Raw genomic sequence first — 17,385 nt, 5'->3', positions numbered from 1 at the left:
ATCACTCAACAGCCACTTTAATTGTAAACTTAGGTGCACAAGTGGGACAACCCACAGTCAGCAGTTCTGCAAGAGTTGTATCATCGAACCATTCCACAGATACTATCTTCCTTGTGCCAAACAATGAACAAGAAATTTAGGCTTCTTTTATGAGCATAAAAAAAATCGAAAAACACTAGACGTTGGTAATAGTCTGATTATACCGGTGCAACACGTCCTAGAGTTTGTACGTCCCGCAATCACCCATATGTTCAATCTAATAATCGAGTCAGTACTATTCCCTGACGATATAAAGAAAAGGCGGAGTAACTGTAATATTTAAGGGAAGTGATACAAATGATGTATGAAACTACAGACCGGTATCAATGATTGCAATTTTTTCAAAAGATTTGGAAAAAAATAATTTTTTCTCGTCTGACAACTTTGGTCACGATACCTATAACCAATTATCACTTTCGGAAAAGGCAAGCCAACTGATGCCGCATTACTGAGATTTAAAGAAATTATGCTCCAATATATCGCTAAAAAATTCTTCTCAGCAGGCCATATTGCAGATTTCATCAAGGTCTTTCACTCCTTAAGTCACGAAAGTTTGTTTAACAAACTTTGAATACACGGTATTCGTGGTAAACCACTGGCCTTGGTGAGGTCTTACTTACGTAAGCTATTACAACGCGTTAATTTACTTGATTTTACGTTGTCTATATTACCTATGTTAAGTGGCGTTCCGCAAGAGAGCGTATGAGGTCCGTCATTATTTAACATCTATGTTAGAGACATTGTTAATGTTGATAATACCGCAAAATATATGATATACGTGGACGACACTAGTATGCTTCTATCAAGTCCAAAAGCATGCGAACCAATTACTTGGTGCACTGTGTTACTGCAAAGAGTATTTATTTGGTCCAATGAAAACTTAATCATGATTAACATAACGAAATAGAAAGCTCTAATTTTCTGAGCCAGAAATAAGAAATTTCTTCTGACAGAGGCATTTACATACGCAGGCCACGAAATCAATATTGTGAGTTAACACAAAATTCTTGGTGCCACCTTTTCTTTGTCGCCGGAGTTATGACCTGAATGTCACCGATTCGTGTAAAAAAGCTCTTTCGATAGTTGGCGCACTTACCCGCTGACGACGTCTCCTCCCTACGCAGCTTAAGGCACACGTTCTGTATCAAACCCTTGTGACACCAAACTGAAATTAGGGCAGTCTAGTGTAGTCAACTTCGACTAACAAATGTTTTACAAACAAGAATATTCTTCATATAGCTAATCTTCATTATATGTCGACAACAAAAATTTCATTAAGATAACTACGGTATTTACACTCTGAAACCCATGTGTGCGTTTCGTATTTTGCGTTCACTTTATTTTCCTTCTAAAGTATACAAGCAGTTTTTAACAAATACTGGATGTTTGGCGCCTAGGGCTCCTACTACATGCGCTAGGAACAGGAATATCTGGTATGTTCCAAGGTTTCGAAATCATTATAAACACCAAATGTTTCACTACCACTGACCAAGCATACTCAACCAGTACAAGCACGCCATAGGTTTCTCTTTCCAAGAAGTACACATGTACTTTGCGTTCGTGTTTCTAACATACTTGAACTGCTTTTGACCTGATGCTTACTCATTTTTTCTTTTGTTACTTTGCAATTGTACATTATTTGAAAATTGGAAGTTTCATGTCTTACTATAAGTGTGTTTCTAATGTGTAAACACAGTGCGAATTAATGTATGTAGCAATCAGTACATTTGTTTTTGTGTTTTGGAATTTATGGGCAATAATGTCGGTTGTTTTGCCCGTCTGCCTTCTAAGTATTGGCTGGCGTTGTCAAGATGTTGAGAGCTTCTAGCCGGCAAACCTCTCCAGGAAGCTTTTCTTTCTCCTCACTTTCTGGCAAACAGTGCGAATTGAATCGTATAATCATTGGCGTACGGAGACGAGGCCTAAATGGCGGCAACATAATATACAACATTTCCTAACACTCTGCGAGCACTATACATGCAAATCAACTCGGCATGCAAGATTGTCTTAGCAGTCGTTCCACATTGAAAGTTGACTACATACAGCTTGGTGTTGTTTCGCAATGGAGGAAAAATGATTGCTTCTCCAGCAGCCTTATTCTATGCTTGACTGGAGCACACGCTCTACCAATTGAGGTAATGAGAACACAGTAGGCGACAGCGCAAGCATAATCATATCTGCGCCCAGAGGCGCTCAAAGATTCAAAAGGAAGCATTACTCAAGTCAGCTTTGCGCATTCCCGCATGGTGGAACTTTTCAAGCTTTCTGTACTTCGAGTTATCGTTTAATTTTGCGTCGTCCTACGGGCTATTTGCGTTATGATTGCTTCAGCTTCAAGGTTACCTAACTTGATTTGGCAGTCGTCTCAAACTCGTTTACAAGTAAAGGCAATTTTCTTCAATAGTATTCATGATAATTCTGTTTCAAGGAAGTCAATTAACAGTTCGTAAACAACTTCGTGCTATTAGGTTCTGGGTAATCTTCGTGGTTTTTGTCTAACGTTTTCACTGAGCCATATGTGCATAATTGTAGAAGAAGTATCTTCGTCTATGGCGTCTGCTTCATTTAAAAAGAACCTCATTTGTTAGACTATATTGTTGACAAAAAGGCTACACAAATATGCACGCGCCTTATGTTAATTCTGCCATACGGATGGGCATGCAGCTGAATTCATTCATGGTTGATTGGAAGCGCAAACGCACACAACGAAGGAGGAACCAGATACAACGAGGGATTTTTCGTTCTCTCGCTTTGAGGTTTCAAGTCCTGTATCGCCGTCAACCTTCTGCAGTCTGTAGTCCCTGAATCATGTCACCACACAATGGCATATGTTTTATCAAGAGAGATCGCTAGAATACAGGCAGCTGGCTATCCTAGTAATGTTCTGATCTTTGCGGCCCACAAGGTTCTAAAAAGAATAAAAGAAAAATGCACAACTTTCCATTTTAGAAAAAGCAGGCAAAAATTTGCCGTTGTGCATTATTTTCACGCGTTCTCGCATAAGTTAAAAAGAAAGCGTGCGAAAATTGCCACTGTGCGCTTAGGCACCGTGGCAACACTTCTTGCTTATTTTAAGTACGAATAACTTTCCAATGGGGACATTTGACAAAATAAGGTGCATACGAACAATCACTTGACGTGATAATCTGAGTACATTTTATTATTACCGACGTTTGAGACGCGGCTACAGCTACCATAATTACCTGATTCTAAACCTGTCAACTCCTAACGCAGCAGAACAATCGGCAAACTTGTGTCCTAGACGCGATACCGACGAGCACGTTTTACTGAAAGAACAAGTAAAACGTCTTTCGACACACTTCTGTCTCTCCTATCATTGCCAAGCTGCGTCCTCCAATTCCAATTACGTGAAACCGGAAGCACGAAGCGGAAGCGGATGTCGCACTCACCTGATTCTCTGACTACCGTCAAGAGAATGTGACGTCAGCGTCATCACTTCCGGCACCTACAGCATCGTGTACTTAGAGTAACATAACCATTTACGTAACGCAACCCCTGGCAATATGATATGACAGTTTATTACAGCGTCAAGACGTTGCGCTTCTGGCGGATGGTGTACTGGCAGCGGCCGGTTAGGTGTAGTTACGCGTTCAGAAAATGCTCGGGATCTGCAGTTCCGTGACCTGCGTTGCCTCCGAGATTGGTTCCTTCCTCCTGTATCATTGGGTCTACAAAAAAAGGGGGGGATTGCGAGTAAGACAAAATAATAACCAATCCTGACGCTAAAGGTATTATTAGCGAAGTCGACCGATCAATAGCAAATAACACTTGAGAACAAGAGGCTTAGGGAATTTCGTGCCAGACTCTGACGCCAACTGACCGCGAGAGAAGTGCATTGGCAACAAGAGATTTGCGTAAGGCCATTGCATAGTGCCTAATAAGATTCGCAGCGACAAATAAGCATAAACAATAAACAACTAAAAACTTTTCATATTCTCGTGAGTTCTCGTTGTTATTGTGTTCCTCGATTTGTTGGTGCTGTCGCTGCTGCTTTAAAAAAAAGAACTCTCACAGAGGTCCCTGAATACCTTTTCGCTTGTTCTGGCGCATCTTACTGCGTAATGCTCGAAAAATACTTAAGGAGGCGATTAACACTAGCGCTGGAAAACAAGTGTTCAACCAGTGTTTAACAAATCATGCCGGTGGCGTCGTGCCTTCTGCTTCAGTCTGTTGAATACGTCACGGTGCTACAACATTTGATAAAATGGCCGGGGAAATGTTTCACGCAAAGCAAAACAAGCTTTGAACTGGTTTGGCGAGTACAACGTGACATCCGAGTTATCTAAATGTTGGTCAGTGGATTTTCCGCATCTGCCAGCGACGAGTACACATGTCCCAACAACACGACGCACGCGGGCACTTGCTCAGCCGGAGCTCTGAAGAGGAGCGTGAAACAAGGACAGATGATGATGATGATCATGGAAAAGTTTCCGCTTAGTCGTCATCACTGTGCTGTGTATGTGGTCACTGAGGAAATCGCCTTCTGATGTCATCCTTGCCCGTCCGCCCTGTTCCCTTCAGAAATAAAATGAAAATATACGATGGGACGTTCTCGGATTGCGTGCCGTTTCGGTGCGTAGGTGTTATCGGAACTGCCTTGTCGCTCTTGTTACCTCGTCTGTTCGGCCGATAAGCGAACCCGTAAAGAATCGCGGTTCGCAGCGAAAGGTCGCCAACGTGTCTGGCCTGAAACGTGACGGGTCAGCGCACGACGGTACAAACAGCCTCCAGCGCTATACCGCGCGTCTGTTTCCGACGCGAGCGGCCTCTGAAGTGAAAATTGTGAACCCGTCGACTGCTTTCTCTGTGGGGAAGGCGTGTTTTTCTGGGCCGTTCTGTTAGTCTCGAGCCAGCAGAAGAGAGGAGGCTTTATGTGACGTGTTGCCCAGCGATAGGAGCGTGCGCAATGGGTTGTTCGTCGTGGCAGCTTTGTAGACTCGTCTGAAAGCCAGGAGTGAGGGAGCGTCACGGCAGCAGGCAGTAGGCAAGAAAAAATGTTATCTTGAAGAGCCGAGACATCGAAGTGTGCAGAATATCTTTAATAGCACTGCTCAGTTCTGACTGAGTTGTTCTGTAGGGACTGAGGCAGAAAACACATTGGCATAAACCTCCCTCCGTTTTACAACCAAACAATGATGGAATAAATAAATAGCAAAATAAATAAATACGAAGTGGAATATTAAAGCCGCACAACCTTTTAAATGCACATATGCCCAGAGTGCTCTATAACTGTAGTCACATTAGATGATTTGGAATTGGACTATAAAAATCTGTGTCACCATGTGAAATCGTGTGATCGTACGAAATATGTATTTCCGAGGGTATCAGGCTAAATTATTATTGCTAACTCGGGGATGGTGCTGCAGGTATGCGTTCATTCGACGCAGCCCGCTGCTTTCGCGTTTAATAAACACGAGTCACAAATTGAATAGAATGAGCATCATGACTAGGTGATATCACACAAGGTGGTACGTCGAATAATGGCAGGACATAGTGTAGTAGTACCGACGAGGCGCGCATACACACCCAATGGCACATAACAAATGGCTAAATTGAAGAAATCCCAGTAAATCAAAGAATTCAGGAATACAACGGGCTGTTACGCTTACAGGTCGGTGTGCTGCAAATATATTTGTGTGGCGATAACATGTATTTTAAAGAGGGTAAGGCCTGCAGACAAGGACACAAGAGAAGTGTACAACATGAACGCATATATAGATGCCTCGGTTTATATATACATATGTCCCCGTTTGACGTAGAATTTTTTTGTCTCTTTACGAAGAACTGAGGTGCGTTCACCTGCTCTACATTGTCAGCGTTCAAGGGTTCATATGCCCGTTCGCCCGTACTACCATGCGGTGCACATGTAAGCTTCGTATATATACATATATATATATATATATATATATATATATATATATATATATATATATATATATATATATATATATATATATATTCACAATGATATCCGGTGATATACTGGCCAACCTAGCAGCCGACAGTAGCCACGCCAAGCCTGGGGACTGTAGGGCGAGGAAGCAGCTTCGCTTTGAAAATGGGAAGTGTGTTTCATCATACGCACTCGCGCAGGGCGCTGGATCCTCAGGCGCCCAACGAAGCCTCCATGTCCTTCTGATGTGGTGATAAAGGCCGTCGACGGTGTTTCTTCTGGCGGAGGCGCGTTGTCGAAGTGTTAGTGCGAAGCGGAGAGTGATCTTTGTAGAATGTCTTGTTGACTACACTGTGGTTTGTTGACTACGCTGTGCCGAGGTCTCAAAGCAGGTCCACAAACTGAGGGAAAGTAAGGGAAGGATAACATCTGTAGCAGCTGTCTGCGCAAAGGTGGCGACAGAGGATGCGCAGAACGTCTGTCACGCAGTCCTTATGGCTTCAAGACAAAGAGAAGCATACCGCTGCAGTGATTTCAAGGAAATACAGGTTAAGGTAGGCTGCGATCAGAGTTCAATAATTACGCTTTCCCTGAGAACATCGTACGCTGTGTCGCCTTCTAGGCAGGCTATAAGATTATACCTTGTAGGGCATATACACCGAGCCTGCTGCCTGTAGATGTGGATCGCGACTATTTCTTTCTTTTGTTACTCTGCACCCGTCATTTTAGTTGAAGTTACGCGTTTTCGTATTTTGATGCTGCCTCCAAATTACAAACACTTCGCGTCACTGCGAGAAAACTCAACAAAACTGCTACAAAAGCGAAGTGCGCAAAGCTGGGACAAGGCAGCCCAACACTGCAGAACACTAATACAAATAAAACAACACTGCGGCACTACCGGACACGCGACATGGCTACAAACTACTGCAAGAGAACATAAACACACCACCGCTGCAAATCAAGGTCACACAGCTTGACACAAACGCATCACAGCGGCAGAACAAGAACACGCTTACTGTTTGTTTTTTTGTTCAACCGGGTGCCTTTCTGTAACGATGGCTTGCGTACAAGCATGAAGCGAACAAGTTGGTATTTCATTTAACCAACTCGGCCCTACAGGGAAGGCAACAACGCGATAAAGGGAAATACAAACACGGTGCTGTGTTTGTTCCCGTTTCTTTTTTTCTTTTTTTTCGCGCCCACGCTTTGATTATCTGACGCAGTCTGTCACGACACGCGGCAATGCATTGTTCACAGCCTTGTCAAGGTTTCTTCAGTGAACCATTCCCTCATTGACATGTCCTGTTGCGCCTAATCCTTCTCGGCGACGTTTGTTCAATGCACCAGCGAGTGCAGAGGGACACCGAGCTTTCGGCAGTGTCGGCGGCCATCCTTTCGTCCACGTGACCTACCGGCGTGGTCCAGATTGCAACGTCGCGTTCGCCTTGTGCTTCAGTTAGCGCCCGGAAATGGGGGCGACCGCGATGCCGCTGTGCTATTCAAGGAAAGCAAGCGCCGCACGGGACGGCAGTCTAACCGGATGCTCGAAAACAAGCGTGGGAACAGAAATTGAGGATTTCCATTGGCCTCCGCTTGCACGCACGGTCGACCGGGCGACGCTGTGCTTTCCGGGACAATTTTATCTCTTAAGTCCTGTGCGTGCGCGGCGAATGCAGCTTCGCTGAATGCGGGCCGAACGCCCAGGCTGAGGATGTTCATTCATTCATTCATTCATTTATTCGTTCACAGCAAATGCTTCCCACAACACAATATGTCGCTCGCTTCTCCACAACAAATAATTGTAAAAGGTAACGCAGTTATTTAGCTTTGTACTCTGAAGCTCATGCCGAGCTTAATACTTTGTACATCTGGAGTACCTCTTCGTCCCTCAAAAAATCACGTGGGCTCTTTGTGCAGCTTGAAAGCATCAGAGACCGATTGTTTATTATCACTCGTCGCCACGTTATACGATGTGGTAGACCTCATCTGAGTAAATGTAGCAGCACTGCTGCTTTTCATGAAATTAAAGGCGTACTTTTACGATCCTTGCTGTAACCTGGACCGCTATTTTGTGGCGATGCCTTATGCCTCATTCTATACTATTCTTATCGTCCACCACACACGGCCGCCTGATCCCGTTGATAATGTGGGCAGACCGTCGCTCTGACCACTGGCCAAGCGCGAAAAGCCTGAAAAAGCACAGAATCGGAACAGGCATCGCTACAAAATGCCGGCCCTGGCCGAATGAGGTGGCTGACGACAACACACAGAAGCGCCGTATTCGTGTAACTTTCGTTTCGTTCGGGCGCTGGCACAGCGGCACAACGGCGAGGCGATTCGCGCGCGCGGCTTCATTTAGAAGAGCAGATCTCGTTGCCGCACCCGCCTGGCCAGTCACGTGATCGAAGCGGTACACGTCCGAGGCGCGCCAATTTGACACGCGGTTCGAGCGGGTGCCATTTCCCGGGGCGCTGATTCGGCATGCGCGCCGGCCACCCTTCGTGTTCGAAACGATGTATTGTTGTCGGAGTGCGGCACCCGTGGGCGTAGCGCGCGCTTCCGTGCGCGCTTGCGGACGTGCCGGAAGTGGAGCGCCGGCGAAAGTGCAGAGCCCCACTTCCGGAAATCGAACAGAGTGCAGTGCATTGACCATTAGAACCGCAGCCTCTCTATGAGGCTGTTCGCAGGTGATTTGCCATTCGGTGTTGACGCCGTTGCTGCCCCTTACGTAACGAAGTGCAACAAGTGCAACAGCCGTCGAACGTCCGTGCCACTCTCCCGTTGGCGTGCCAGTTTAGATGTATGTCCGCGCGACACCTCAATGCTTAAGTGTCAGCGCTATCACAGTGGTGGTCCGAAGAGAGGCCAACAAAGATGCAGGAAAAAAAAACGGCTTCCCTCTGACAGCGAGGGAAGTGCAACTCCGTTGAGCATGCGCGTACGTAGGGGTACTGCAGTTGTGAAACAATGAAAAATTTAACAGTAAGAACCTTACAACTGAATGCTCTTAGCACTGCTTTGAGCCATGGTAACTGCAACTAACAGTATATAATACCTTACGGGCTCATACAAACCTGGAAACGTTCAACTCTGTTGCGATTAACGTACTGGTGACTTGCCCATTTTCTTTACCTGTGACGATAGCAAGAGCCCTGCAGCTTTCGGTTATTTTGGTATTGGAAACAGTCTAAGCGCCCGTTTAGGAAGTTGAGGAGCCAAAGGTCGTATTTGCTAAGAAACTTAAACGACAGAATTGTTCAGAAGTCCAAGAGCCAGTAAATCCTTGTGCTGAACATGCTTTTAGTGAAGGAGACCGATCTATAGCTAAGAAAGACTCACAAACAAGGAGCTTTGGGTATTCGGCCGAGGTTTACCAGTTTTATTACGTTTATTGTCAGCAGCGCTTTCGCGGCTCTGTTTATTAACCCTCGAGCTTGATAGAAAATAGGAGCAGATCTTGTCAAAAGCTGCTCAGTTCTGTACTACCATGAGCAAAGTTTATTCCAAAATATGACCATAATGCAACGTACACTATACTAAGTTTATTTCATTGGGCCTGATGAACATTTTGCCGTTTAGGACCCTGTTCCCAAAAGGCTTCCGCGCTATAAATGTTTTAAGAGCCTATTTCAGGCACAACTTGACGTCAGGTGTATTATACACGAATACGGCCGTCCAGCGGAAAAGAGAACTTGCAAACAAGGAGCTTCGCGAATTCCGCCCCTGGAGATCGGAAAAACACCTCCTACCGATGCTTGTCTGCGCTAGGCGGAAGGAAAAAGCCCTTGTCCCACTAAACACATCCGACGGTCGAGCCGAAGAGAAAGTCCCGCTGGCGCAGCGGCGATACAGAACGTGTCCCCGCGCTCACCGTCGCCTCGGGGTCAAAGAAGAAAGGAATCCCGACCTTCCGAGCGGGGTCTGTGTGGCTGTGTGCCAGGCGTCGCGGAACGCTGCCGGGTTCCCGGGTCAGTGGACTTCACCCCGTTCCGACGCCCAGGCGAAGGGTAAGGGACTCCGTCGCGGCCGCCGCGTATACACACACGCTTCGTGCGACGAGGTTTAGGTCAGCCATCGGTTTCCTGGACGCTGCTTACCCGTTTCCGAGTTGGCATTTGTCGACGATCCCTTCCGTGACCGTGGCCTCCAGGGATGAAGCACGAGAACACCCGCTACGGCAGTACCTGCCTCTCGCACACCTGCATACATTGCGACGTGTCTTGAAAAAGACCTGTCAGCCCGGCCAATGTTGTTGCGGCTACTTGGGGGTGATTTTTTTTGTGGCGTATTTTAGGTGCCTCACTTCGTGGCCGTTGTGTAAAGGCATTGAATGGTATTTGGCACTGCCTGGTTTTTAGTTGTTATGGGGTTCTATGATTGTGTAGATGTTGGCAGTGCTGGAACGGACCGAAGGGTTGCTGGCATTGGGGTTGCGGGCGCTGCCGGCCAGCAACCAGTTAGAGGCTGCTCTCTCCTAAAAGAAGCCAGAATACTGTCGAGTGTTAGCTTTAGCTAACGAAAGTCTCCGGCAGCTCGCGTTGGCACCTAAATGGTGAAATAAATTTTGAAAATAGGCACTGATCCAACACATTGTCGGTATCCAATTGACATCGATGCTTTCAACTTTGCGAGGCAGCGGCACTAGCGGAGGTCATGTGCACGACATTGTCGCCTTTAGCTGTTAGATCTATGTATCGCGACGGTGACGGCGGTGTATGAGAGCTTCGCTCTAAAAAAGAAAAGACAGAGTGCGGCCCCAGTTGTTCGATACTTTCGAGGCTGAGAAACCAAAACAGAACTGGTTGAATGGGGACCCATAGAAACTGGGAAAAATCACATTACCAGAATAAGAGAGTGGTGGACTAGCGGCTACTGCATAACTTGAGGCAAAGCGCCGAACAGGACGAAACGCTATGTCTTCGTTCCTTCCTGTTGTCCTACGTGCTATTTTGCGCTTTGGCTCAAGTTACACAGTAGCAAAGCATGACAAATGGTGTGGCTATTAATCGGCAGCCACGCATATAGTGCATTATAGTGCATTATAGTGCATTATCGAGTGAAATTTCCCGCTGGTGTGAAACTGATGAGACGGCTCAAAAATGAGATTTCCGTGCTATTGGTGATATCCAGTTCACGTTCCCTTATGTATACCAGGAAATTTCGCGCTCTGAGCGTGTGCTTGTTCCTCGCTTATCCCCGCTTTTGCGCTGTTTCCTTCAAAGATTTCACATAACTTTATATCGCCAAATCCCATGGCTATGCGCGGAACGTTTGATACGTGCCTGGTTTTGCAGGTGAGATTTGTTGTTCTCGTTCGTGTTCGATGAACAGTTGCGTGGCCAATTTTGAGGTCCGCGTTGAGGGGTCTTTTAAAATGCCAGTTGTTTTGCTCTCATTCCCTGAGTGAAGTCAGTCTTATGACTTCAAGTCCTATTTACTGTCAGGTTTGCAGAAATCGTTTATACCGGTGTACACAGTGCCATCAGGTTCCATTCGCAAAACAAAGTTTAAGGAATGTCTCGAACCGACACTCCTGAAAAGGTTCCACTGCAAACATTTCTGGTAAATTTGCGCATGCAGACTAAACTTAACCTCTCATAACAGTCACGAAGAACAGCCAACTTGTTAAACTTTACATCCCACCAATAATGTCTTGTTCTTCAAACATACATTTTCACGATTCTCCTCCCTTCTTAGCTACTGTCACCAGTGGTTGACGAGGCAGACGTGATCCTCTCTTTTTAAATTTGGGCCATGAGGCCCGTCTCCCCAAGGAAAGCATGGACTGCATCAATCATCGGCTTCTACTGATGGCGGTCTCCAACGGGTCGTCGTCACTGGCCGAATGTGGACAGTCCGGAAGTTAGCGGCAGCTGCCGTGGCTGCACGAAATTCGCTGTTGCGAGAGCTCTACAAGTCGACCATGCCGAACTGCACATCAATACACTCCCTATAAGATGGTGTTTGTGAACGTGCTCATTGCGCATGTTTTATGAAGCTGCTTTTAAAAAAAACGAGGACACTTAGGCACTTACAAGTTCTAAATGCGAAAGCAATAATGTTCAATTGAACGCCGCTGAACGGTCCTTCGAGTTATCCGCTGCGACTAATGATGTAGAGTTTTGCTGCGGAGTGTGTTATCGAGTTTTGTGATTCACCTGGCACGGGTTCTTTCTCTCTTTTTTTTTGTACAGTTTCTACTTAGCATGTTGGCTGTAGAGCGAAATCGTTTTGACGATATTGCTCAGAAATTAGGGACGCCGCCGGCGAACGACGTCCTGCGCGACTAGGGAGCGAGGTAGTAGCGGCGGCAATCAAGACAGGCAGGCTTGCGCAGCAGCAAAGCATAGTGGGAGGGAGAGAGCAATATATATATATATATATATATATATATATATATATATATATACGGACCGCGCGCCGACTACCGAGAAAGACACGGCGGCACCCGCACCTCGCCACCCATCGCCGACGACAATCCGTCCCGCCCCACGTCGTTGCGTCACCGTGTCTACTCCATGGAGGCGCACTGATGACGTGGCGTCGCAGCGATGCTCTCTCCTTTTACTCAACACGTGACACGCAATGTGGCCAGTAGGTAATCCGATGCGCCCGTTCTGGTCCGTCGAGGCGCGCTCGTGACGAACTGTCGCAGCCAATGGGAATTTAGGTGCCGTTTTGCTTCTACAGACCCCGCCGGCTTTTTCGCTCAATGGCCTTTTTGGCGATTTCGCACAGTAGGCGCACTCTAAGTGCACTGCAGCGCACGGCGTGGCTGGTAGTGCTGGTTGCGGATTGACGCTTGAGGCATGTGGTAGCCTGGTTGTCGAGATCGGCAAATGCTCCAGTTTAGCGTCTCTTGCAGTGCCACTGGGGTAATTCACCCCGCGTCAAGCAAGATATATTCTGTCAAGAATGCGAAAAGAGAACATAAAGCTTCCTTGCGGACTATTTAGATCTTTCTGAGAATGACATGTGTGGCAGACTCGCATGCTTAAAGCCTTTCTTTTGTATTGTAGCGTTCCTACTTAAAGGACACAGTAAACGTAAAGCATTGCTGTGGAACTGGCGTCCATCTTGTCTACATTTTATTCTCACTTCCTTCTTCTCTTCTCCTGAACCCAGACTCCTGCGCTTCTTCATCTTCTATTCCAAGGCTCATACCGCTTCACCCTTCCAGGTTTCTTTTGCTAACCCTCCTGGGGTAATACTTGAAAACGTTTCCAATCGAAGCACATTCAACTGAGCCACGTTCGCCAATGTACCACACAGTCTTCAATATTCCTTTCTGAGTGGCCGTCTTTGTCACAGAGTAAGGACCATAAAATTTGGCATTGGATTCTCTTACTCCTTTCCTAACTAGAATGAGGTCGGTGACTTGAATGTCTGGAATATCTGAGCAATGTCTCTTGTCAAAATTTTTTTTTCATTCGTTTACGGTACCTCTCCTCCTGCGATTTCTGTTTCCTTTCCTCGACGATCTGGAGATTTTCTAACAGCCCAAGTTCACGGTCCGCCTGAAGAATAGGGGTTTCTCCTGAAGAAGCGAATTGCGGGCTGCATCCCAAGCCGCTAGTGTAGGAGCGATTGTGATGTCTCACAGCTGCTTCTAAAGAGCATCTCCAACCACCAGGGAAACTATCATACATCCTGATGTATTGTTTAACATCTCGTATGGCACGCTCTGCAAGCCCATTCGCTGCGGGATGGTATGGCGCACAGAACTGGATTGATATATTATGGTCTCGAGCCCATCTTGCTAGCTTTTCGCTCTTGAACGCTGCACCGTTGTCACATACAATTGTCTTGGTTGTCCTAAACATATCCCGTTCGAGAAGGGCGATGACACTATTCGCATCTTCTTTTCCTGCCCGTGCCGCGACCATCCTGGTGCATTCATCTATGGCCAGAAGAAAAGCTTGCGTTTTTCGGACTCCTTCTCGTTTCTTATTTAGCTCGGCGAAATCCAGGTGTATAACTTCAAAAGGCACGTTTGAGTGGCAAGGTATTATCATGGCGTCCGTAGGCTGCTTATATTTCACTTTGTTGATTTGACAAATGTGGCATGAACGAACGTATCGATTGACGTCGTCTTTCATGTGAGGCCACGTAAATCTCTTGACTAGCTTGTTGTAGGTGCGCCAAAATCCATCGTGTCCTCCAGATTCTGGGCTATCGTGGTACAGATAAAGCACCCTGGAAACCAGCGTTGGCGGGACTTGATAGCGACCTTCCCTAAAAATCAATTGTTCAGTGCCTTCCCACAATTTAATTTCATTGATTTCTGCCGATTGTTCGTTGTTGGCCTGTATCATCAGTCTAGACAATGCATCTGCATCAGTCAAGAGGGGTCCAGGTCTGTGGGAGATGGTGAAATCGAACTGCTGCAAATAGTTCACCCATCTGGCGATACGTCCCTTAGGTTGGGTCATATTCAAGAGATGAGTGAGGGCTTGGTGATTGGTGAACAAAGTAAACTTCGCACCTTCTAGGTACGTACGGAAGTACTGAATTGCTTTGAGGACTGCAAGAGCTTCCTTTTCAGTAGTGGTGTAGTTGACTTCAGGTGGTTTGAGGGTGTAGCTGTAGTAACCTACTACGTGTCGCTTTTCTCGGCCGGATGCTTCTGGACATTTCTGGTACAAGACTGCACCTGTCCCATAGTGTGAGGCGTCGGTATTCAGTTCAAAGGGTAAAGTGAAATCTGGTATGCGTAGAATAGGGTCAGCAGATATTCTGTGCACCAGATCACGGTAGACTCTCTCACATTCCTCATTCCACTCAAATGGAACTTCTTTCTGTGTTAGGCGCGTGAGGCATCTTGTTTTGATGGCAAAGTCTTTTATGAAGGGCCTGAAATGTCCTGCTAATCCCAAAAATACACGCAATGAGTGTACGTCATATGGTTTTACCAGTTGGGATATCCTCTCGACGGACTCTTGTTTCGTGCTTTTGGTAGTCCCATCAAAGACTCTTCCAAGAAACACCACTTTTCTTTGAAAGAACACACTTTTCTTAAAATTAACCTTGAGGTGTGCCAAGCTCAAGGCATTTAATACCTGGGACAGGTGTGCCTGATGCTCCGTCTCTGTTTTGGAGAAGACGATAATATCGTCTATGTACACGTTACAAAAGACACCTAGGAAAGGCTTCAGGACTTCGTTCATAATCTTCTGGAACCATGCTGGTGTGTTTTTCCAGCCGAAAGGAAGCCGGTTATACTCGTACAGGTCGAAGGGCGTGATAAAAGCAGTGTACATTTTTGTTTCTTCGGTTAGCGGGATCTGCCAGAAACCTTTGCACAAGTCAATACGTGAAAAACATCGGCAACCACCTGTCTCATCTATAATCGTGTCTATCTTCGGCATGGGAAATGGTATAAGTTCTGTCTGTCGGTTGAGAACCCTGTAATCTGTGCACAGTCTGAAAGTTCCATCTTCTTTCGGCGCAATAGTTATGGGAGAGGCGAAGGGTGACACCGAAGGCCGGATTATATTGGCGTCTAGCATCTCCTGCAATTCCTTCTTCAACCATATCTTGCGCTCTCTTGACATGTTGTAAGGTGATTTTCGGATGACGGTCTTGTCGGTGAGTTCGAAAGGCACCTTGTGTGACGTCATCGCCGGTGGATAGCTTCCTATGCATACTAGTTCAGGATAGGTCGTTGCAATATCCTCCGCGCAATTGACAACTCGCAGGTTATCCTTTCTATCCGGCTGTGTCTCTTGCCTTGATAGTCCTTCCACTAAAACCGCATCGTCCCAGTATACGTTGATTTTTAGTTTCTTTATATCTGGTCTGGATAGCAGAAAGTCATACGTCACCCCCTCAATCACCAGTACTTCACTCGCTATTTCATGACCTTGGAACTCGATGTTTACTGAGGCCCACTGATTATGCATTGTTACTTTTCCATCGTAGCCTTGCACCCGTAGTACTCTTCCACTATGCAGGTGACTTGCATCTACCAGCTTGGCATTTATTATAGACACAGAAGCACCGCTGTCAACCAAAGCCATCATGTGTCTGTTTCCCACTTTCACAGGGATGTGAAGTAGGCTAGAGCAAGTTAAATAAACAGTCTCAGTTGTGGTCATCGGGTCGGACTGATCACCCTTGTTTATCAGTTTTTTGTCGTCGGAGCCTCTTCAGCGTACGAAAGTAGGGGAACAGGGTCGCTGTCGATGTTATGCACCCGACCTCTGGGAGCGCGCCAACCCAAGCTCTCTGTGCCGCCTGCAAGGCGGCGCGGTTCTCGCTGATTACGGCTTGACCAATCCGTGCCGGACCGTGTGAAGTGACCGCTTGAGCTAGCGTTTATATTTTCTTCTGAAGTAAATGATATGTCGTGAAGGCACTCCAGGAGCCCGTCCATAGTTTTAGGTAACCGTAGTTGCACTTGCTTCAGGACTTGCGCGTGCAGTCCGTGCATTATTAGTGCTACTACGGCAGACGGAGGAAGCATAGGCTCGGCCAGCTTTAAAAGGCGGCATTTGTCAAAAAAATACTCTACGAGGGAGCCTTGCTTGAATTTGAAATTAAGCGCGGCGTCCCACCTTTGCACTGGGTTGCTTCGGAAAGTCGTCAAGAATTTTTCTTTCCACTGATTCCAAGAGTTGCCAGCCTCTTCAATAATGTGCAAATCATACCACTTCCGTGCAACACCGCTTAAGTAACTACGCATGTTAGTAATCTTGTCCTCATTAGAGTGCCAGTTGTTCTTTCCAGCGGCATATTCATAGAATTCAAGCCAACCTTCTGGACTTGATGACATGCCGTCGAATGCATCAGGTTCTACAAATTTAGTCACTGGCTTCTCAGCGTTTAAAGAGCTTATAAGCGATGTCACCAGCTGGTTTTGTTGCGAAATCTGTTCTTGTTGTAGCCGAAGTGCTTTCAAAACGAGGCTCACCTCTTCCGTCGACGACTGTGATCCAGAGTCCTTCCGACGCATCGGTTGAAGAACTAATTCGTCGAAGATCACCAGAGGCAAGTTCACGTTCACAGCACCCTTCCGACGTAGTTCATCAGGGTCCATGGAAGCCTTCTCTAAAACCAGGTTCATGAGTTCTGCCGAGTTGAGTTCGCGAGGTAGTTCCACCGCTGGTTCATCTTCAGCTTGGTATCTCGAAAAGATGATCTTGTCCGCGGAGGTCTCCTCAAGGAAAAATCTCACCCACATGTTGGAGTTCGCTGTCGGCTGCGCCAAAATAATGTAGCGTTCCTACTTAAAGGACACAGTAAACGTAAAGCATTGCTGTGGAACTGGCGTCCATCTTGTCTACATTTTATTCTCACTTCCTTCTTCTCTTCTCCTGAACCCAGACTCCTGCGCTTCTTCATCTTCTATTCCAAGGCTCATACCGCTTCATGTATATTCTGCAGGAGATTATCCAACTCTTCCTGGTAGCTTGAGCACTGCTAAAGGAAGC

At 46.4% G+C, this 17,385-nt stretch overlaps 1 protein-coding gene and 1 long non-coding RNA gene across 5 annotated transcripts in view; one reads left to right on the top strand and one right to left on the bottom strand.

Moving 5' to 3' along the window:
• LOC139050429 (prestin-like) overlaps positions 1-17,385 on the top strand; it is a 312,086-nt gene that overhangs the window by 188,944 nt on the left and 105,757 nt on the right. The gene's annotated exons all lie outside the window — the stretch shown is intronic.
• LOC139050733 (uncharacterized) lies at positions 3,630-17,296 on the bottom strand. Its single transcript, XR_011509059.1, has 3 exons — positions 16,866-17,296; positions 10,051-10,152; positions 3,630-3,728 (listed from the first exon to the last, which is right to left on the bottom strand). It is a non-coding gene; the product is annotated as an uncharacterized lncRNA (long non-coding RNA).

The sequence above is a fragment of the Dermacentor albipictus genome, chromosome 10 (assembly GCF_038994185.2).
Source record: "Dermacentor albipictus isolate Rhodes 1998 colony chromosome 10, USDA_Dalb.pri_finalv2, whole genome shotgun sequence".
Taxonomy (NCBI): domain Eukaryota; kingdom Metazoa; phylum Arthropoda; class Arachnida; order Ixodida; family Ixodidae; genus Dermacentor; species Dermacentor albipictus.
This window is presented reverse-complemented; position numbering and strand designations above follow the sequence as displayed.